The following is a 24,282-nucleotide window of genomic DNA, read 5'->3' as shown; positions in this document are numbered from 1 at the left end:
TTTTTTCCTCAGGTGCCAAAAGCCTACACCCATAATGCAATGCCCCTCCCGCACACCCCGTCCCCCTGCACATGCGTGTGCGACCCCCCCCCCACATGCGCACGTGACCCCACTCTCTTCCCCCTGTGCATGCGCATGTGATCCCACTCCCTTCCCCCCACATATGTGTGCACGACCCCCCCCTTTTGGCCTCACATTCCAAAACAGCGCTGGGGGAGGGGGAATCGTCGCCTCCCAAAACGGCTGGGAGAGGAAAAAAAGCCTTGCCTCCCAAAAGGGCTGGGAGGGGGGTAAGCCTCCAAAAACAGCTGGGAGAGGAAAAAAAGCCTTGCCTCCCAAAAGGGCTGGGAGGGGGGTAAGCCTCCAAAAACAGCTGGGAGAGGAAAAAAAGCCTTGCCTCCCAAAAGGGCTGGGAGGGGGGGGAAAAGCCTCCCAAAACAGCTGGGAGAGGGGGGGAAGCCTCCAAAAACGGCTGGGGGTGGAAAGCCTTCCAAAACAGCTGAGAGGGGGGAAAAGGCCTCCCAAAATGGCTGAGAGGGGAGAAAAAGCCTCGCCTCCCAAAACAGCACTGGGAGGGGAATCTCCGGAGATCTGGAAAGGCACAGGCAGCAGAAAGTGAGGAGAAAGGTAGGTCCTCCCTGTATGTGCGCGCATCTCCTGCTTGCAGAGCAGACCCAAGAATCAGCTGGCCGGCGGGAAGCGTGCACGCAATGCGCAGTGAAGCTGAGCTGGGCGATGGCTCGCGTGCCAGCAGAGAGGGCTCCACGTGCCACCTGTAGCAGGCATGGCATAGGTTTGCCATCACAGTTCTAAGATATACAGTAGTATGTGTCCAGAAAATTTAATTGATTGATTGATTGATTATACAGTAGTGTCCAAAATTGTGGAAACCTTTTGGGAAAAGTGTGTTTTCGAGGTTTGATGGCTAATAACACTACTTTTTGGGGGGGAATTTCAAGATAATCCTATTCCACTGCTGGAATGGCCTGAGAATAGCCCAGACCTTAATCCAATTGAAAATCTATAGAGCCGACTAAAGAAAGTTGTTAGTCAGAAGTGACCCAGCAATAAAACCCAGTTAATAGAAGCAATCCTTCAATCTTGGTTTCACATTATAACAGATGCAGAACTAAAAAAAAAACTTGGTTCACTCCATGGGAAGACGTTGTAAGGCCATAATTCATGCTAAAGGTTACCCAACTATTAACTGACATGGTGATAATTTTTGTAAATCTCATTTTTTCTACCTGTTTCACTTTTCTTCTTTAGACTATAACTGCTATTCTAATAGCAAATCCTTCATAAAATTTATTGCATTACATTCTTGATTAAATTATCTTTCTATTGATATATAATTTTGTCCTGCCCTCAGGTGCTTTGGAGAATAGCTTGACTCCCTCTTCTTTGTGGCAGCCCCGGAGATATTGGAACATTGCTATCATGTCTCCCCTAGTCCTTCTTTTCATCAGACTAGACATACCCAGAATAATATGTGTAATAAACAACACTGCATGTGCTGATGACCCTGGACCAGTTGTTACTTCCGGGTGGTTTTCAAAGGCAGCCCCATATAGAGCATGATGCGGTAGTCCCACCTGGAACGGACCAAGGCAATATACTAGCAATAATATAGTAAGTTATATAGTAGCAATATTTAGTTTTTGTAAACATGTATTTCGTTTGTTATTCTGCCTAAAGCACCGATAACTATAGGGATGACTTGGCAAGACTTTTCCAAAAATATGCTCATTTTGATGATTGGAAGTCTGTATTTAATAGCAGTAGCAATAGCATTTGGACTTCTATACTGCTCCATAGTGCTTTACAGCACTCTTTGAGTGGCTTACAAAGTTAGCATATTGCCTTCAACCATCTGGCTCCTCATTTTAGAATAGAATAGAATAGAATAGAATAGAATAGAATAGAATAGAATAGAATAGAATAGAATAGAATAGAATAGAATAGAATAGAATAGAATTTTTTTATTGGCCAAGTGTGATTGGACACACAAGGAATTTGTCTCGGTCCATATGCTCTCAGTGTGCATAAAAGGAAAAGATACATTCGTCATTTTACTGACCTTGGAAGAATGGAAGGCTGAGTCAACCTTAAGATGGTCAGGATTGAACTCCTGGCTGAGGGCAGAGTTTGCCTGCAATGCTGCATTCTAACCTCAGCTCTTTAAATCTGTCCCAATTGCGTTTCCTCGAGTCTTCTCTCTCTATGTATTGCTCCATTTACAGAATTTACTCTTTTCAATCATTGCTATAGTGGTGTGTTGCATCCTAGATGTGTATCATTGTTTTATCTTAAAAATTCCCACAAAATTTAGAATAGAATGGAATGGAATGGAATGGAATGGAATGGAATAGAATAGAATAGAATAGAATAGAATAGAATAGAATAGAATAGAATAGAATAGAATAGAATAGAATAGAATAGAATAGAATAACAGAGTTGGAAGGGACCTTGGAGGTCTTCTAGTCCAACCCCCTGCTTAGGCAGGACACCCTACACCATTTCAGACAAATGGTTATCCAACATCCTCTTAAAAATTTCCAGTGTTGGAGCATTCACAACTTCTGGAGCAGTGGTGGGTTTCAAAAATTTTTACTACCAGTTCTGTGGGCATGGCTTGGTGGGCAGGGCATGGCTTGGTGGGTGTGGCTTGGTGGGCATGGCAGGGGAAGAATACTACATCGCTACCGGATCGGGCAAGCCGGTCCAAACCGAGAGCATTTCACCCCTGGACTTTACCATAGTGATGGTGAGAATGACATTCTTTCTTTCTTTCTCCTTGCTGAGATGGTCTTGAAAATTAAGACGATGCACATCAAAACTTTTGAAGGAGGAATGAATTGTTTCTCCCAGAATAAAAATTGGGGAAAATCTTGATAAATCATCATTCAAAGAATTGGTAAATAGGAGAAGATAGGTGTCTCTTTTCCCAGAATGCCTTACACAGATATCCCTTCTGGAAGTTTTATCAGTTTGACATAATATTCCCCCAAACTGTCCTGTGCATTTTAAAGGTAAAGATAAAGGTTCCCCTCGCACAGTGATGGGTTTCAAATTTTTTTTACTATTGGTTCTGTGGGCGTGGCTTGGTGGGTGTGGCTTGGCAGGCGTGGCAGGGGAAGGATACTGTAAAATCTCCATTCCCTCTCCACTCCAGGGGAAAGATACTGTAAAATGTCCATTCCCACCCCACTCCAGGGGAAGGATACTGTAAAATGTCCATTCCCACCCCACTCCAGGGGAAGGATACGGTAAAATGTCCATTCCCACCCCACTCCAGGGGAAGGATACGGTAAAATGTCCATTCCCACCCCACTCCAGGGGAAGGTTACTGCAAAATCCCCATTTCCTCATGATCAGCTAGGACTTGGGCGGCAGAGAATAGATGGGGGTGGGGCCAGTCAGAATTTTTACTATCAGTTCTCCGAACTACTCAAAATTTCCACTACCGGTTCTCCAGAACTGGTCAGAACCTGCTGAAACCCACCTCTGTTCTGGAGGCAAGTTGTTCCACTGATTAATTGTCCTAACTGTCAGGAAATTTCTCCTTGGTTTTAAGTTGCTTCTCTCCTTGATTAGTTTAACATCATCATTTTCAACAATAATTTTAATTCAGGAATGATACCATATTCAGGAAATTCAGAAACAACTGATCAATGCCCAACATTATAATCAAGTTTCCCAACGATTGTTGTTGTTATTTCCATCATGATCATCATCTTTTTTCATTTTCTCTTGAGAGCTGAAACATTGCAAATGAAGTTCCCTGCACAATGAAAAGCTGGACTGAAGAGTAGTGAATGGTTGTCCGTCCGCAGTCTGCTCTGGGATTGACTGACAATCTGAATATGGGTGTCCTGAGTCCAATGCTCTAATCACTCAATTATAACTATAGCTTTGAAAAGAGCTATTTAGAACATTGAGTCTAATCATGCCAGAATCGAAATTAATGTCTCTTTGAAACATGGCTGTCCCCCTTCTGCTTGAATATATTGAGAGAGTGGATGTTCAAAATGTCCTCTCAGTAATTAGCCCTATTGTCAAATCGCTCTTATCTTTAGAAAATAGGGCTGTACAATGCTTTAAATTGGTGATTTGCTTCAAGGATGGTTTCAAGAAAGCACCTCAGTGAAGAGTTTTGTGAAGCATATTCCATGTTAAACAAAATGTGTATCGCTTTATTTTATTGTAGTTTGATAACATCTTCTGGCACTTCTATCAGCTTGAACAAAATTAAATATTATGTTTATACAGGAACATTTGGGCTATAACATCTGTGGATTTACAAAAAGAACACACCTCTGTATGTGGAACAGCAGCATAACCGTCCCAAAGGTGCTTTTTTCAAGAGGCAACTGGACTTCCTTTGTTTTTCCTTGAAGACTTTTCGCTTCTCAATCCAAGAAGCTTCTTCAGTTCACTGAAGAAGAATTGAGCTACAGCGAACTACAGAACTGAAGAAGCTTCTTGGATTGAAAAGCGAAATGTCTTCAAGGAAAAACAAAGTACGTCCAGTTGCCTCTTGAAAAAAGCACCTCTGGGGCAATCCTCACCTGGATGACTGAGAATTTATTTATTTATTTATTGGTTCGATTTATATGCCGCCCATCTCCGGAGATTCAGGGCGGCTTACAATGTGTTAAGTAATATCCTTCATACTTTTGTATATACCTGCTAAGTAGGGCTTTCGCCCTCCCCCCCCAAGCGGTGTTCTTTTTTTATATAAAGTCAGCTTATTGCCCCCACAATCCGGGTCCTCATTTTACCTACCTCAAAAGGATGGAAGGCTGAGTCAACCTTGAGCCTGGTGAGATTTGAACTTGCAGTAATTGCAGGCAGCTGGTGCTATTTAACAGCACTTTAGTCTGCTGCGCCACCAAGGCTCTTAAGAATCTCCATAGATATAAAGCAGCATAACTATTAAGACATTTTTCTTAATACTCTTCTGATGTTGCTTTTAGTAATTTATGTCTTCCATGTCTCGCTTACTGAAATGACACATGACAGATCTCGAACTTCATCTGTGAGATATCTTTCAGCTGCGTAAAGAATGGTTTTATATCACTTTCAGTGTTTTCTCTTTTTTCCCCTTCCCTTTCCAAGATAGAGACCCATAATAACTCTTCTCTAGTTTGTGTGTGTATTTATATGTATGGATGTGTGAAACAGAATTTCATTTTTAATGTGTGCCAGTGTGCCCACAATAAAAAATGACAATAAAAGTTATATCTATCTATCTATCTATCTATCTATCTATCTATCTATCTATCTATCTATCTTTCTATCTGTCTATCTATCTGTCTGTCTGTCTGTCTGTCTGTCTGTCTGTCTGTCTGTCTATCTATCTACTGTATCTATCTATCTATCTATCTATCTATCTATCTATCTATCTATCTATCCATCCATCCATCCATCCATCCATCTATCTATTATCTATCTATTTCTAGAATTTCTCAAAGAGCTCAGTTATCCTATCCATAATATATTTCAGTATACTAGGAAGTAATCTGTTTCTTCCTGAAAATCAGAATTCATTCAGGATTAGTAAGTATCCCCTAACTATGATTCCACCCTGTTTGAGCTGAGGCCCAGTTCTTCAGTTCTTTTGCTTATAAACAGAAATATTATGTTCCCCCTAAAAAGCCATTCAGCCAAAGTTATGCCCAAGATGTGCAATGTAGAGCTTTTTCTAGGACAGTTAAGAGATCTCAAAATCAAGACTGTCCATTTAGATGGATAGCATCTTATAGAATAGAATAGAATAGAATAGAATAGAATAGAATAGAATAGAATAGAATAGAACAGAATAGAATAGAATAGAATAGAATAACAGAGTTGGAAGGGACCTTGACGGTCTTCTAGTCCAACCCCCTGCTTAGACAGGAAACCCTACACCACTTCAGACAAATGGTTATCCAACATCTTCTTAAAAACCTCCAGTGTTGGAGCATTCACAACTTCTGGAGGCAAGTTGTTCCACTGATGAATTGTTCTAACTGTTAGGAAATTTCTCCTTAGTTCTAGGTTGCTTCTCTCTTTGATGAGTTTCCACTCATTGCTTCTTGTCCTGCCTTCTTGGAGAATAGCTTGACTCCCTCTTCTTTGTGGCAGCCCCTGAGATATCCGAACACTGCTATTATGTCTCCTCTAGTGTCTCCCCTAATTCTAGATGTATTCAACCATCAGGGTACCAGCATAATGGTAAGAGACAATTGCTTTATTATTTCAAAGAGAATGCAGTAAATTTATGAAGGGGTTTTGAAGTACTAGTGGAGAAATGGTAGAAAGATAGGAAACCCTGTGATGTATTATAACTAGACTAGACTATAGACTAGACTAGACTAGACTAGACTAGACTAGACTAGACTAGACTAGACTAGACTAGAACAGAACAGAACAGAACAGGAGGGTAATACTTTCTAGCACAAGTATGTTCTTCATTCTTTTGCATAGGTCCCTTATTTCCTTAGATTGAAATAGTTATTTCCTTCTGCTGCCCATGACTAGGTCTCTGGCATGCAATGCATAATAAATTAGGAAGCCTTTAATAAGAATTATTATTAATGAACTATCCCGCTACCCCTTATTGATTTTTCTCTCACCTTATAGGAGTGTGATGAAATATGCAGCTGAAGGAGAGGGAGGGAAAATGTTGGCAGGACCACAGTTTCCTAGGGATCAGGCAGCATATTTCAGAGAAGGGCCCAAGTTTTGCATAGTTTTGAATTCCATGAGTGGTGCGGTGGCCTAGAGGTGGAGCTCTCGCCTCACAATCAGGAGGCTGTGAGTTCGATCCTAGGTAGAGGCAGATATTTCTCTCTCTGGGCATGATGAGAATATATCTGCTTAATGTAATTCCTCATTAGCAACAGGAAGGGCATCCGGCCATGAAAACATTCTGCTAGCTCCATTCAGTTGCGCAAGGGATTACTAAAAGATTATGATAGTTTTGAACTCCATGGGGGAAGGAGGAAAAGGTTTAGGAATAGACACACCTTAGAATCTCTCAGAGTATCTCGCTTAAGTTAGAAGGTTATAGCTTTGGTCTGGTAAGGTTTTGTTTATGAGTAGTCCTTGACTTATGATGGGTCACTTAGTGAACATTTAAAGTTACAACAGGCCCCCCAAAAGCTACTTACAGCCTGGTTCCAAATTCTGACATCCACTATGGTCACATGTCTCTATTTTGGGTGCTTAGCAACTGGTCTGCTTTTACAGCCATTTGTAGTACCCATGTGTCACGTGACTATAATTTACAATATGTGTCCTAGAAACTGGTATTTACTTCCGGTTTCTGGGGGAAACAAAGAGAACAATGGTGGTCAATGGCTGCCTAATAAAATTGGGCCAGTCACTTTATGAACCACTATATCAGTGGTGAAATGTAAAATTTGTTACTACTGGTTATGTGGGCGTGCCTTGGTGGGGGGTAATGTGACTGGGTGGGCGTGGCCAACTTTTTTTTTTAACTTTTAAAACCATTTTTTCTACAACCTCTTCGGCTGAAGAGATTGTAAAAAAAATGCTTTTAAAAGCCTTTGATGATCCCAGCTGAGCTGCCTGATCGTCAGAGGCTTTTTTTTCTTTTAAAAGCATTTTTTCTACAACCTCTTTGGCTGAAGAGGTTGTAAAAAAAATGCTTTTAAAAGCCTCTGATGATCCCAGCTGAGCCACGCGATCATCAGAGCCTTTTTCTTTTTTTACTTTTAAAAGCATTTTTTTTTTTTGGCCGAAGCAAAAGTTAAATTTGCTTAAGTGCAGAGCAAGCAAAACGAAAGAGCGCTAAAGGCATTGACCAAAGTCAAAAGAAGTCTTATCATTCATCCTATCCTATCTTTCTTGTTGTCAGGATTCAAAGCCTGTAATGAACCTTTTCACTGCTGATCTGGAAACAGGCAGCTACTCTACCTGTGGCGAAACAAATCTATTTCTCTATCTTCTATAAAGATGTGCCGAAGAAATCTTTTCAGGAGCCGGAGCCAATCTTATAAAAACAAGATTAAGTTGGTGCCAGGGTGAAGATTCCAATCGGGTGCCATTTTCTTGAGTCTATTTGTGTCTCTGATACACTCAACAAGCAAAGCAGAACGAAATACAAGCTGGAGACAATTTCAGAAGCAATTCAGAGGTTTCAAAATCTATTCGTGCATTCTCTCCCTCCCTCCTTATTAATACTGCCTAACACTTATCCCTCTAGCCACTTCTTCTACAACAGAATTGTGAAGTGTCCTTTTTTTTTTTTTTTTTTTGCATTTCTTAAGGAAAATGCGTTTAGGACTCCATTAACTGGAATAGAGGTAAATGTGAGCTGAAACGCTCTTTGTTGAACAACTTCCAATAGTAACATCCTTTTCTGCTCCTTCTCTCTGACAAGAAATAATTCACTCTTGTTAGAGGCAAAATGTCTGTAAAGATTCTCAGTCATCCAGGTGTTGTGGCCAATCAGCGACCTGTGCAGCTAGGTAGCTGATTCCGACAGCGAGGAGGCTGGTGTGGTGCTGCGCCAGCAGCCTGTGCAGCTGACACTCAAGTCAGACAATGAGGAGGCTGGAGAAGATGTGGTGCCAGAGGCGGGGATTCAGCCAGGGCCTTCAGAACCTCCAGAAGCTCCCATAAGTGAAGAGGAAGAAGAGGAGGAGCCTCTTCTCGATGCACGGGAGCGCAGAGCTGCCAAAAGGCAGGAGTGGCTCTTCAGGAGGAGGTCTCCTCGAGAGTAAGGCTTGGGGCTAATTGGCCACTCCCTTAGCCTATTTAAGGAAGGACGACTACTGAGGCAATTTGCAGGGAACAACTTCGTTCACTCCCCTTCACGTCTTGATCTTAGTTCTCTTATCAGTTTCCTGCAAATTACTTCTGGCAAATTGCTTTCTGCCAACCATAGTAAGATTACAATTATTTATTCTTTGGATTCTTGTAGGCTGTTAAGAAAGTTAATTAATAGCCTTTGTTTGAAAAAGACTGATTTAATTTAGTAAATTAAGGTTTGTACAGACTTTGTGTGTGCTGCGTTCTTTGGGGTCCCTAGTTGAGGCAGAAAACCAGGTCATAGTTGTCTCAAAGGTGCTTTTTCAAAAAGCAACTGGACTGTTTTTTTTTTCCCTTGAGGAAGAAGAAGAAAACATTTTGCTTCTCATCCAACAAGCTTCATCGGTTCTTGGTAGAGGCTTGAAATAATCACTTGCAAGATATTTTTTTAAAAAATAAATTAGAGCAAAGGATGTCTGGCTTCTGGACCTGACTTTCTGGCATATTGGAAGACTGCTATGTAGTATGGAATATGGGAGGCAAGTCAAAAAAAGCATAGCAATTAAAGTATTGAAGCGGGCAAGAGACGATGGATAGATGATTTGGGTTTTTGTTGTTGTTGTTCTGATTTGCTTTGCTTTTTCTCTCTCTCTTCTTTTCTACGTAGGTGACATGAGTAGAAGTTAGGTGGGATAGAAAGAATACGCTTTTTAATAAGGGATGACCTGATTAAAAGCTAGAATAAGAGATAGAAATAAGAGAAAGGGGAAATATTAGTGTATATTTTATATAATTATATATATATATATATATATTGTATATAATGATATTTTATATAATAAAACATGGAATAATTGAATAATGACAGATTACAACTTAATATAAATGTATATTATTATTAGAAATATATAAGTTGGTTGAATGTAATAATTATGATTAATTACTAGTTTTATTTGTATTAAAATGTATGACACCCAGGTGCCATCTTGTTCACGCATCGATACATATATATAAAATAAAATAAAAAATTGGGGGGGGGGATAAGGAAGACTGTTATGTAGCTTAGTGAGACAAAAGACCTAGTAATTCATTTCAGTCATGATGGCATTCAACTAACAACATCTGGATGGAGAGAAGGAGGGATGAGTGAGTAGAAGGATAAATGGAAGGTTGGAGAGATGATATACTTTATTTCTACCTAAGTGTCCCTATACCTCTTGACACAATCATAGATTGGCAATGATGTAGGCATCTTTCTTAAAACTTACAATAAAAATATTAACATATTAATTTACAACATTTGTATTATTCTGCCAAGGAGGCTTGTAAAAAAACATAGAAGATAAATATTTTAAACAACCTTCGAAAACATTTCACAAGACACCTAGATAAACCAGTTTGAATAGTTTAAAGGTCATGCCAGTGGACAGAGACCTGATGAACTAGTATAAAAGCCAAATACCACTCACTCATCACGAAATCTCCAGAATGGTAAAGCCTACAAACTTGATTTTTGGCACGTATGTTCCTCTTGGCTTCTAGGTGCACGCTAAGAAAGGATTTTTCGAAATGGCCATCAAATCATTAGTATTTTATATACAGTATCACACACTCTGATGCTAAGGAATTAGACTACCCCCCTCCCCACCTGAAAAGAACTCTGTTCCAACTGCCAGTTGCCTTGTACTAACACGCTCTGATGCTAAGGATTTAGACATTCTACCTCCACTCCCCACCTGAAAAGAACTCTGTTCCAAATGCCAGTTGCCTCACATTCCGTTACCTCAGTTCAAACTGGCAGATGTTCCACTCCTTCACTCAGGAGCGGTCTGGGGCTCCTTACAGTACTAAACATTGCTACCTCACCAAAATGTCTGTGCCTTCCACCTATAGAACTGCTTCCAAACTCAAGGCAGCGGGAGAGATATTCCCTTATGAGTTTCAATCACTGACCACCACTGAGCCAATGGATTGTGAACTGAATTTCTCCTGCATAGTGTCCCAGCCCCAACTCACTTCTTACACTGACCTCCTCAGTTCAGACGAATCTGTTCCTTCTACTGTAACACCAGTTAAAAGGAAAAGGGGGGAAATGCAGAAAAAGATTTACAGATGCTTTAGGAAAACACAAGTAAGGGAAACTGCAAAAAAGTATCATCAAAATCATCCCAAAGTCAATAGAGAGGCCGTAAAAAACTATGCATCTAACAACCCCTACGCTAATCAGACAGCTACAGCTAAATACAATGAATAGATATCACAAATCAGATCAATGCCTTGGACTAATAAGTATTTGTCTGGTTTTAAATATGAACCTCAGATTGATTATTCCAGGGGAAAGGTTGTTGATCTCGGACCTCGATTACCCTGTGCCTGGTGCCGTGCCCTGAAATGGCAGAATGAGACTCCCGGGATGTGCTACAGTGGCAGTAAAGTCCAGCTCCCGCCCCTTGAGCTGTACCCTGAACCGTTACACAGCCTTCTCACCCACAAGCATCCAATGGCAGAGCACTTTCTTTTTGCTGCCCGGAAGTACAGCGGATGCTTCCAAATGACGTCTTTTGGAGCCAGAGAGGTGAAGGAGGGAAATTTTATGCCAACATTCAAAGTGTAGGGGTAGTCTACCACAGGATAGGGAATATCATGGCAGGGCCTCAGCAGCAGCCTTCAGTTCTCCAGATATACTTTGTTGGTGATGATGACAATGAGAGGGACATCAATTGTGGAATCTACCCGGGCGTTACTGTATTTTTCAGAGTATAAGACGCACCTTTTTCCCCCCAAAAAAGAGGGTGGAAATCTGGGTGTGTCTTATACTCCAAATGTAGCCTTGCCCAGCTTCTCAAACGGAGGTTTCAGAGGCTAAAAAAAGCATCAGAAATGAAGCTTCAGAAAAGAAGCCCCCAAACAGAGCTTCAGAGGCTTTTTTTTCTGAAGCTCTATTTCAGAGGCTTTCAGAGGCAGCAAAAAAAGCAAAGAAAAAAAGCAAGGCACAGTGCTCACAACCAAGGAACCTGTTGCTAAAATTCACCTCTTGGAACAGCTGATTAGGGGTATTCCGGGAGGCAGATCCACCTGCCAATCAGCTTTTTTCTTATTTTCTTCCACAAAAACTAAGGTGCGTCTTATACTCCGGTGCATCTTATACTCTGAAAAATACGGTAATTCAGAACTGGTTAGTTCAATTTATCATGCCCAATCACATAGTTTCATAACGAAGCACGGGTATCCAGCTAGTATCTTTCTAAAAGAATATTTTACTGTGGTACAGCCAACAAAGAGTTCCAGTTCTTTGAACGACCGTAGATCAGTGAGGCATTCTTACTCTGGTTTATTCAAACCAGTGGGTTTGACTTTGGATCTAACCCTAAAATGTCATTTAATGAAGAAAGTTCAAGAAACTCTGTAGTGGATCTTTCTATCAACAATTCAATTTGCTACTGAAAACTAATTCCTAAACTCAAAATTCTTTAATAAATGTCACTTATGTATTATACTATCCCCAGCTCATCAGGATTGGGTCACAGGTTCTTTTGGATTCAGAAGCAATGAGGAAGGAAGGAAGGAAGGAAGGAAGGAAGGAAGGAAGGAAGGAAGGAAGGAAGGAAGGAAGGACTTATCTTTCCTCCAATAAGGAATCCCCCAAAGATATGGTGGTCAGCGGATCTGTTCAAAAGCAGAAATTATGCAGTACCCTCCTGGTTAGGTTTATATCAAAGTTCCATCACAAGGAGGTTGTGTCTAATCTATATAGGCTCTGAACCAGTATTACTTACACTCTTTTTCAGTGACCACATCTCACTACCCCAGAAGATATCGGAAAGGAATTCCTTCCTTGGACACTTAGATAGTATTGCCACTAATCCCTGGAGAAAATCAGAGTGTTTTTCCCCATCTTGCCATTTCTTGGCTCACAAGTTTGAATAGAATAGAATAGAATAGAATAGAATAGAATAGAATAGAATAGAATAGAATAGAATGGAATGGAATGGAATGGAATGGAATGGAATGGAATGGAATGGAATGGAATGGAATGGAATGGAATAGAATAGAATAGAATAGAATAAGATTCTTTATTGGCCAAGTGTGATTGGACGCACAAGGAATTTGTCTTGGTGCATATGCTCTCAGTGTACATAAAAGAAAAGATACATTCGTCAAGAATCATAAGGTACAACACTTAATGATAGTCATAGGGAACAAATAAGCAATTGAATCATATTAGGAAACAGTCAATATAAATCTTAAGGATACCAGCAACAAGGTTACAGTCATACAGTCATAAGTGGGAGGAGATGGGTGGTGGGAACGATGAGAAGATTAATAGTAGTGCAGACTTAGTAACTAGTTTGACAGTGTTGACAGTTTGGGGAAGAATTTAGAAAGGGCATTTGTGCCCAGCAACATATGGAAGGAACTGTAGCTTAGCGGAAAACATGTTCTTTGTACAAGAAGGTCTCAGCCTCATTCCCAGCGATTCTCTACTGTACAAAGATCAAATAGGAAAGTTTGTAAACAAATCTCCGCCTGGGATTTTGCAACGGGAATTTGCTGCCAGTCTGGAATGACAAAACTTGGCTAGATGAATTAATAGTTAGAGCAGTGTGTCTGAGCCTTAGCAATTTTAAGCTGTATGGACTTCAGTTCCCAGAATTCCCCCAGCCAGCATGTTGGGGAATTCTTAGAGTTGAAATCCACTGGGTTTAAAGTTGCCAAGGTTGAGAGACTCTTGAGTTAGAGGATAACAGCTTGCTTCCTAGGTGCCCAAATTGTTCTACATTCAGGCAATGCCCTATGTGTCTTTAAAGAATTTCAATTTCTCCTTTAGCCTTCGTGCAAAGGTAAACATCTGGCTTTGTGGCAGAGTGAACATAGAGGGATACAAGAAGCGAATAGGAAGTGGCCCATGGGTGTTGATTAAGACAGCATCTGCTAATTAGTGTCGGTTTTAATTTTCCAATATTGCAGGTAATTACACTTATTAGTGAGTAAAATTAAAATGTGTGTTTTGGCTATGGAAATGGGTGCCTCCATGCCAGATTTATTTCAACATGAATAGCAATCTTGTATTCCCATCAGGCTGCTTTGTAAAATATGTAGATGGTTGTCAGGACCTTGCAATATTGGTTGATGTTCTATGAAACTGAGCAACAACTCTCAGGACTTGAGAGAAAGTTATTCTTTTTTATTTATTCATATACCGTATTTTTCGGAGTATAAGACACATTTTTTTCACCCCTAAAAAGAGGTGAAAATTTGGGTGCATCTTATACACCGAATGTAGCCCCACCCACCCACTGGCCCCCACCCTTTGGCCTCTGACTCCCAGCAATTTACCTCCTTGCAGCAAGCAGCAAGAAGAAACAGCCCATTTCAGCTTCAACACAGCCTAATTAGCACAAATTGATTGTCCATTGGATCGGCCTCCCGACTCTCAGCTGTTTCAGGCTGCAGGGATTGCCATTGCCTATTGCTGCTTGGGCCTCTGCTGCTGGCTGCAAGGAGGTAAATTGCTGGGAGCAGATTTTTTTTTTCTTGTGCTAATCAAGCTATGCTGTAAACAAAAATGAAAGTAAAGCAGGCTATTAACTCTTTGCTGCAAAGAGGCAAAATTGCTGGGAGGCAGAAGCAGATTTCTTTTTCTTGTTTTCCTCAACAAAAGGTGCATCTTATAGTCCAGAGCGTCTTATACTCTGAAAAATACGGTAATTGATTGTAGACTGTCCTGTCTTGAAAAACTACAAAGTTGACAGGACACGTTCTGTCCCCTCCCACGGGTGGCCTTGCAGAGGCTCAAATAGCCCGGCAGTAACAAACGCAGGCTAGAGAGAATGAATAGTTTAATAAAACCTTTAATAAAGAGTTCTCTTCCAAAGTGTGTATCAGTCTAATAGTTACTGGGCAATGTTCCAAAGGTCTTGGCAGACAGACAGCAGGCTAATGCAGGAATTCAGTCTCTTATCAGAAAACTTCAAACCAGCAGTTGTAAATCCACTGCATCCAAAACACCAACAAATTGATCACCACGCCTTTCCAGCCCAGTCAACCCCTTTTATACTTTGTAGGGTGTGGCCCTACGTCTCCTGACCACACCTCTTGGGACGTGGCAATAGCTGTTCTCTATGATGTCTCCTACGTCTCTCTCTTGCATCCAATAGGGGCTCCCCCTCGGCGTTACCGACCTCTGTTTCCTCCTTAATTTGGCTGGGGTCCAGAGGCACATCACAACTGTCAGTTCTTGCTGACTCACAAGTGAAGACGGCCCCTCCGGCACATAGCTCGTGACAGCTTCCTCCTCCTCCATATCATCCTCCGACTCAGCATGTGAAGATAAATCAGCCTCCGGGGCCGGGGTCACAACAGGGCAGTGAAACTAAAACCAATCATACTAAATAACAAAAATCATTGCAAGATGCAAAGAATTTAGATCACACCTTAAGTTCTAGTTCAGTAGATTTATTGCTCACACAAGAATCTAGTCAACTAATGGTCAGCACTAAATTGATGCTAGATAACATTCAATGGATTTCAGCAGAGGCTGGATTTGGATCACCTGTGGCAACATAAGGACTGCAGATTGATAACTCTCTTAACTCCACCACTACCACTCTCGACTTTGCCATTTCTTCTCCTACAATCATAGACACTCCAACAATACCAATGCAAGATTATTCCAGGTCCACCATCAAGGAATATCAGAACGTAACTTTTTATGAAATGGGTATAGGATAATGGTAGCAGGCTGGACTTTATGGGTTCCAAAATATGAGGAACCTTGAAGAGACATGCCACCAGAGCACACTCCTTGACTGGCGACATCCAGGGGGAGAGCCTTCTCTGTGGGGGCACCAGCCCTCTGGAATGAGCTGCCCCTAGAGGTTCGTATTACCCCCAACCTGCGTACCTTTCGCCGCGCCCTGAAGACTCTTTTATTCCAACAAGCCAGACTGGCCTAATAGGAATTTTAAATTGGGTGTCTGTTAGCTTTTAATTTTGTGGGCCAAATTTATATATTTGTTTTTAAATTGTTTTTAAATTTTGTAAGTGTTCATGTGTTTTAAGATGGCTGTACACCGCCCTGAGTCCTTTGGGAGAAGGGCGGTATAGAAATGTAATAAAATCTAAATCTAAAATCTAAAGCCTTGCACCTGGGGTGGAGAAACATTGTCTTTCAAGTTGACCAGTCAGGTTGGGCTGAATCTGTGCAGAAAAGACATGGAATACGGTGCACAGGAGGTATAAAGGTAAAAGGTAAATGTTCCCCTCGAACATATGTGCTAGTCGTTCCCGACTCTAGGGGGTGGTGCTCATCTCTGTTTCAGAGCCGAAGAGCCAGCAGTGTCCGAAGACGTTTCCATGGTCATGTGGCCAGCATGACTAAATGCCAAAGGCACACGGAACGCTGTTACCTTCCCACCGAAGGTGGACCCTATTTTTCTACTTGCATTTTTTACCTGCTTTTGAACTGCTAGGTTGGCAGAAGCTGGGACAAATAACGGGAGCTCACACGTTACGCGGCACTAGGGATTCGAACCGCTAAACTGCCGACCTTTCGATCGACAAGCTCAGTGTCTTAGCCACTGAGCCACTGTGTCCCTATTGCACAGGAGCTGTAATTGCTGCTATTATTTCGACTGCTGCCATTATTTTTATTGAATCGCATGTAGAGTATAAGGTTTCCTGCCTAAGCAGGGGATTGGACTAGAAGACCTCCAAGGTCCCTTCCAACTTTGTTAAATTAAATTACATAATGAGAATAGAACAAAAGATACGTCCTAACCAATAGACCTACAAAGTCTTACAATTTAGGCATTTCCTCTTTCTTGAATTATACTGATGTTATTAAGTTCATTAAATTTGCAACATTTGCCTTACGGAAGACAAACCAGATGGAGTGCAAGACATAATCAGTCAAAGACCACAATTCCCCAAGTGTACTTCTCAGTCAGTCAATCAATCATATGAAGTTGGTTACTTCAGTTATTCAAGCAGCCAAGCACATTGATTTTCTTTTCTTTCTTTTTTTTCCACTTGGGTCACCTGAGACCTTCTCAGCTTCATCACAAATGTTTCATGATGGCTTACAAGAAAGAGTCAATAGAAAAGGAGCAGAGTTCATATAGCTTTCCAAAGTCAAGGGACTGGAGAACTCCTGCATGCTTTGAAGACTGTGAGTGAAAGATGATATGTGTTGTGGTCCGCCAGCAGCCTGCGGACCTGGCAGCAGAGTCGGACTGTAAGGAGGCTGGGGAGGAACATGGGCCAGTCCTGGAGTCTGGGGAAGGCCCGGACAAGGGCTCTGCATCGGAGGCAGAGATGGGGCCAGGGCCATCTGAGAGTTATGCGCGGACTCCAGAGCCTCCAGAGTCGGCCATCAGAGAGGCAGAGGAACAGGAGGAGCCTGTTCCTAGTGCATGCATTCGCAGAGCTACCAGAAGGCAAGAACAGTTAAAACAAAAGGGACGACTCGGGAGTAAGGCCTGGAGATGATTGGCCCCTCCCATAAGGCTTAAAAGAGGAGCAAAGGCACATGGTCCCTTTGCAGGAAAGCAACGTTGTTAATTCTGTTCCCAGTCGGCTTCTCTGTTTGATTCTGGACTCCATGTGGCTTTGCCAAGTAGGTCTTTGGCAGCGTGTCAAGGGAGATAAAGGTTGGTGATTATCCCGAAGGACTTCTCCCGAAGGACTTTTTGCAACTAATTGGGACTCAGCTGTGAATGAACGTAATTCACAGGTGTTGCAATAAAAGAGGTTTTTGGGACTACTCATGTGTTTTAATGACTCAGGAAGCCTAGGTCACAACAATATGTAAGAAGGAGCTACTGTAGGACAATTGGAACAGAAATATAGATGGCCAAGTATGTGATGATTTATTTCATTGTGTCACTTCTTAAGGGTTCTTTCTGCATACTCTTTTCTGTGTCTTTTGCTTTATGTCTATATAACAAACATATCTGGGATCTTGAAACTATGTGCTGCCTGCGAGCTGGGATTCCCAAAGTTTATGATTAAATGTTAATATGAAACCAGGAGCAAATAGTTTAACACACAAGTAGAGGTCTTTGCACTTGCCCAGGGTTGTTTAGACAGATGCTAAATTATTTTATCAGATCCTCAATGACTCAGTTAGCCCTATTTTGGAGGTTAGGAGAGTGCATAAAGAATTTGGTACTTCAACAGGCCTTTGAAAGCAAAACAAGTTGATTTTAGTTCTTCCTGCTGTATAATCATTATTATCAGCCTTATTCCTTTGGGTACTGTAGCTCAAAAAAATTCCATGGACCTATCTATGAAGTCATCATAAATCAAATTTGGGTGCAGTGAACCTTTACCAGAGATACAGAGTAATCAGTTGACGGTATGTAATAGCAATTAAATGTAAATGAAATTGCATTACACTAATTTTGTAACTGACTTTTTTTTTGTGGGAGAAAGAAAAATGGCCCTTGGCATGTCCTTCAAAGTCCAAGGCCTTTTGTTACAAGACAATTCTGACATTTATCAATTGGAAGGCTCAAATCAGGAAGCCTTGGACTGGCACTTGCACAACATCTGCACAACAACTTTAACAATGATTCCCGATGAAAAGCGAAATGAGTTGCTGAACACCCAGACATAGAAAGACGTATAGATAACTCTATGCAATTGGTGCCAAGCTCCGAACTACCTTGCTGGCACTGGACAATCTTGAATAGGATTCACATCTCATATGGCAGTGCTGGCTAACCTTTTTGTTGTCGCGTGCTGAAAGTGTGCAGGTGCGCCTGCGACACGCACCCATAATGCAATGCACCCTGTGCACCCCTCCATGTGTGACACCCCCCCATGCCCCGTTTTGGGCCTAGTAGGCCTCTCCGCAGCCTCCTGGGAGCAAAATCGGGTTGTGGGGGGCCACGCCGCAATCCCGTGCACCCCATTTTGGGCCTAGTAGGCCTCCCTGCACTTATAACCCATAATGCAATGCGTGCATGCACCCAGTGTGCACCCTGCACCCCCATGCATGCACACATGACCCCCTCACGCTCCCCTATCCCCCATGTATGCACACGTGTCTCCTGCATGCACCCTGCCCCCCATGCATGTGCGGCAGAGACCCAAAAATCAGCTGGCCAGCGGGAGGTACACACGCATGCGTGGTGAAGCTGAGCTGGGGCAGCAGTTCACGTGCCTGCAGAGAAGGCTTTGTGTGCCACCTGTGACAGCGTGCCATACAGGGGTGGATTCTACTTACCTTTACTACCGGTTCACAATGGGATTGCTTCTGCGCATGCGCAGATTGCCGATGATGACATCCGGGGTGGTGGGCGGAGCCTCCCACCGGTTTTACTACTGGTTTTTGCAAACCAGTCTGAACCGGGGGCAACCCACCACTGGTGCCATAGGTTCGCCATCACGGTCATATGGTGTCTGCTGGGATTCATTGTATAAATGAGGCATAGTATCCTCTCCTCAATGTGACTGTGGGGTCCTACATCAAACCGGCTACATCAAATCATGATTGGCTGTAAATTGAGGGCATATAACAGTCCAGTTTCTGATTTCTTTCAGATAAACAATGCTGCACTTCAATGGTTAGATGGTTAGATGGCTTGGACTGAATATAGATCTTTTTAATATTCATGTTTTCTGTGATTTTAATTTAGGTGAAATATTCATGTCCGTTGTAAGTCCATGTATGTTAGCCCACACACTAAATAAATAAATAACAAGATACTTTCTTAACGTAGAGATGAAAAAGGTGTCAGCGAATTTCTTTTGGAAGTGAGGAGCATAGAAATTGTAGCAAATAAAGAAATATGTTGTTAGAAAGGAGATTTCAAGCTGTAGACTATTTAGAACATTGAACATGCGTAGAATAATAGGATTGGAAGGGATCTTGGAAGTCTTCTAGTCCAACTCCTTGCTCAATACTATTCCAGAAAAATGGCTGTCCCAGTCTCTTCTTGAAAACTTCCAGTGATGGAGCACCCACAACTTCTGGAGGTAATCCATTCCATTGATTGTCCCAAAGGTATTTTTTCAGGAGGCAACTGGACTTCCTTGTTTTTTTCTTTGAAGACGTTTGGCTTCTCATCCAAGAAGCTTCTTCAGCTCTGACTGGACTGTGTTCCAAGGGACAGAAAACATCCTGTATCCAAGAAGGCTCCAAATCCATTGGCACTACAGACCCTGAGGACACAGATGAATCTCCAGGTGACTCTCTAAAGCAAGGGTGTCAAACTGGCAGCCCGCGGGCCAGATACATCATGCACAGACCATACCCACCCCAGTTCTGTGAAAGATAAGAACGTTACAAAATGTCACATGATGACAACATGACCCGGCGAGTTTGACACCCGTGCTCTAAAAGAATGCAAATGACCAGCTGTCTGCAAGGAATATAAATCCTTCCATTCCCCACCATCCAGTCAGAGCTGAAGAAGCTTCTTGGATGAGAAGCGAAACATCTTCAAAGAAAAAACAAGAAAGTCCCGTTGTCTCCTGAAAAGGCATCTTTGGGAAAACCATGACCTGGATGACGAGAATCCCCATAGTCATTCCATCAATTAACTGTTCTCACTGTCAGGAAATTTCTCCTTACTTCTACGTTGAATCTCTCTTCTTGTACCCATTACTTCTAAATGCTTTAGAAAATAGGTCAAACCCCTCATCTCTGTGACACACACACACCAGAAGTGGGTTTCAGCAGGTTCTGGCCAGTTCTGGAGAACCAGTAGCAGAAATTTTGAGTAGTTCGAAGAACCGGTAGTAAAAATTCTGACTGGCCCCGCCCCCATCTATTCTCTGCCTCCCAAGTCCCAGCTGATTGGGAGGAAATTGGGATTTTGCAGTATCTTTCCCCTGGATTGGGAGGAAATGGAGCTTTTACAGTATCTTTCCCCTGGAGTGAGGTGGGAATGGAGATTTTAAAGTATCCTTCCCCTGCCATGCTCACCAAGCCACGCCCACAGAACCGGTAGTAAAAAAATTTGAAACCCACCACTGACACACACCCAAAATACTGGAAGAGAGTTATCATGTCCCCATTCATCCTTCTCTTCATTAGACTGGACATACCCATCTCCCCACAACCATTCGTTTTATATTTTATCCTCCAGTCTCCTCATCATCTTTGTTGCTCGTCTCTGCATTCTTTCTACAACATCTTTTTTGTACCATAGTGAACAGAACTGGACACAGTATTCCAAATGTGGTCTCATTTGTGCAATACTACAGGGGTAACCCAATCTTACCTTCATATCACGGCATTCCAGCCTGGGTATTTTGAAACCTATCCATCTAGTTCAGGGGTCTCCAACCTTGGCAGCTTTAAGACTTGTGGACTTCAACTCCCAGAATGCCTCAGCCAGCAAAGCAAAGCTGAGTTGAAGTCCACAAGTCTTAAAGTTGCCAAAGTTGGAGACCCCTGATCTAGTCAGCATTTTGAGGAGAAAATAAAAACCTAAGCTAACTGGCAAAAGAGAAAAGGGGGAAAAAATAGGCAGAATAACCTTTACCTGCCTCTTCGTTAATATTTGCACAGCATTTTCTCTATTGAAATGTATTACATAAATGCAAAAGAACATGTTAAATGGACATAGCTTCCCTCTAGGTTTGATTTGTTTTCTCAAAATAAGGAGCCATGTTTGCTCAAATTCTTCCTGTGCATGGCATAACAGTGCGCAATTTCTCTTTTTAAAAATGCTGATGCAAAAAAACATTCAAGATGTCTGTGCAAATTAAAGGAAAGAAACAGTTATTATAGAATGGCTAATTAAAAATAAATCCTGCACTTATTTTATTTTCTCTTTTGAGGATTTGTTTTTTTTCCAGATAAAAAGAGAAAGTACTCGTTTGGCCTATGGAATCCTAAATACACTAGATGTTATATACCTTACAGCAGGCTGGCTGGGGAATTCTGGGAGTTGAAGTCCACACCTCTTCAAGTGGCCATGGTTGAGAACCATTGGCTTACAGTACAATCCTATACATACTTATTTCGAAGGGTGAAAGTAGGAAACCCGTTCAGGTGATATAAACAAAAGTAAAGCTATATTTTGGATAACGTTTTTCCTGTCGTCAGGTTGACTAGCAGCCAAATGACATCAGTTGAAAAGCAAGCAATCTATCTATTCATGTAAGATTATTTTGGAATTTAGATTTTTTTTTTCCCAAGCTGCCTAGTGCTGTCACAAATATGGGAAAATATGAGGATCCGATGAACCATTGATGGAACAGATATCTTTAGAAAAATTCCAAAGTAGCCTTACATGCGTAGATTATAGGGGTTTTCATCTGATGTCATCTGGCTGTTAGCCAATTTGACAACGGTGAAAAAGTTACCCAAAATTTAACTTTACCCTTGTTTTATTTATTTATGGGTTTTTATGCTGTGGATTTTTGAATGTTGCAAGCCACGCAGAGTCACCTCTGTGTGAGCTGGGCGGCCATATAAATTTGTGTAATAAATAAATAAATGCATTTTAGCATTGTTGAAAGCAGTCCCTGACATATCCCAAAACCTATAACTCTTTTTAATATTGATTGCTATTACGTTCTTGATTAATCTGCCTGTAAATCAAACACCTCTGACAAGATATTAATCGTAGCTGCTCTGTAATCATGGAATGCTATTGCTCGGAAAGTTCTGAAGTGTGAATTTTGAAGTAGGATTATAACACATGGAGAAAAGTTGGGAATGGCATGTCTCAAAACTGAAACAGTAAGAAAATCCATCTGCTAAGCAAGCTGTAAAAAGCTTTCTTTCCATTTCTAATCTTGGCCTATTTGGGCTCCTCAGAATATTGAAGCTTTAACTTGTAATTAATTCTGTGTGTAGGTTCTCTGCACAGAAAACAGTGTGGGTATTCTTGAAGGAATTTATGTTTTCATCTAACAAGGACAAAAGGCTATAGGGAAAGGCCTGATAGGTAGCTCACCTGTCTATCTACCTAACATTCTGTGTCTCCCAGTGGACAATTGATATAGTTCCCAAACTCCAAGTTGGGCCCAGAGAGCAAGAAGCACTTCTATTGTCACTAACCTAGCAGACAGCATTAATGGTCCTCCTTCTTTTTGGCTAACTAGGTAGGAGAACCTAGTGCAATGATGGCTAACCTTTTTGCCGTCGCGTGCCAAAAGCCGGGGGAGCGCAGGGGGGTTACGCTCGCTTGCGCCCACACCCATAATTCAATGTGCCCCGCACATGTGCATGCGACCCCCCCTGCATAACCCCCGCTTTTGGCACACGATGGTACGGTGGGCCCAGTAGGTTCATTTTTCACCCTCCCCAGGCTCCAGAGCTATTCTCCAAAGCACCTGAAGGCAGGACAATGGATGGGACCTAATCAAAGAGAGAACCAATCTAGAACTAAGGAGAAATTTCCTGAGAGCTAGAACAATTAATCAATGAAACAACTTGCCTCCAGAAGTTGTGGATGCTCCAACACTGGAAGTTTTTAAGAAGATGCTGGATAACCATTTGTCTGAAGTGGTATAGAGTTTCCTGCCTAAGCAGGGGGTTGGACTAGAAGACCTCCAAGGTCCCTTCCAACTCTGATTCCCTTCAATTCTATTCTATTCTATTCTCTTCAATTCTATTCTCTTCAATTCAATTCTACTCTACTCTACTCTACTCTACTCTACTCTACTCTACTCTACTCTACTCTACTCTACTCTACTCTATTCTATTCTATTCTATTCTATTCTATTCTATTCTATTCTATTCTATTCTATTCTATTCTCCACACAATAACAAACCTGTGAGGTGGGTTGGACTGAAAGAGTGTGAATGGCCCAAAGTCACCTAACTAGCTGTCACGGCTAAGGCCGGATTTGAACTCATGGTCTCCCACTTTCTAGCTTGGTGCCTTAACAAGACCAAATTTACTTACAGGAAGCAAAAGTGAGAGACCTGCTGATGGGCCACAAAGTTACAGGTCAGTCGCATATGCGCACAAAGCCAAGGCATCCAATAACACTCCATCAATTATTTAATTCTACTTCATTATCTCATTGGTTGACTAGCTCTGGCTGTGTTTTTTTTTTACTATACTAATCATAAACTTTGCTTACCTCCGGATTCAGCCGTTTTGCACCTATTTGGGAGAACCATTTGTTAACTTTCTAAGCAGTTTGGAGAACTGGTAGTTGGAAGAAATCTTATTTTGTTTTTTCCCACTTTACAGGGATAATCCTGTAAGGAAGGCAGCAAGGAAACATCCTGGTGTTGTTTCTAGCCTAATCTTTATTGCCCTGCTTACAGAAACTGCCTCTCTGGTTAACCCTTATTACATTGTAACAGCTAAGGTGAAGCGCCCATCAATATGAGTGATGTAGAGTTGGCCACACACTCACACGGTCACATGACCATCGAGCCACGCCTACCCAGCTGGTCATTAGGGCAGAGAACCAGTTGTTAAATTATTTGAATCCCACCACTGCCTCCGGACCTTTGTTCGGAGTCTCCCAACTACAGCTTAAGTTAGATATCACATCATTCCTTGACTCCAATACAGCTTTGCTTGCAAGATAGCTTAG

The sequence above is a fragment of the Pantherophis guttatus genome, chromosome 7 (genome assembly GCF_059756535.1).
Source record: "Pantherophis guttatus breed Tessera chromosome 7, ASM5975653v1, whole genome shotgun sequence".
In the NCBI taxonomy this organism is placed as follows: Eukaryota; Metazoa; Chordata; class Lepidosauria; order Squamata; family Colubridae; genus Pantherophis; species Pantherophis guttatus.
The sequence above is the reverse complement of the archived record's forward strand: the minus strand, read 5'-3'. Positions refer to the sequence as shown.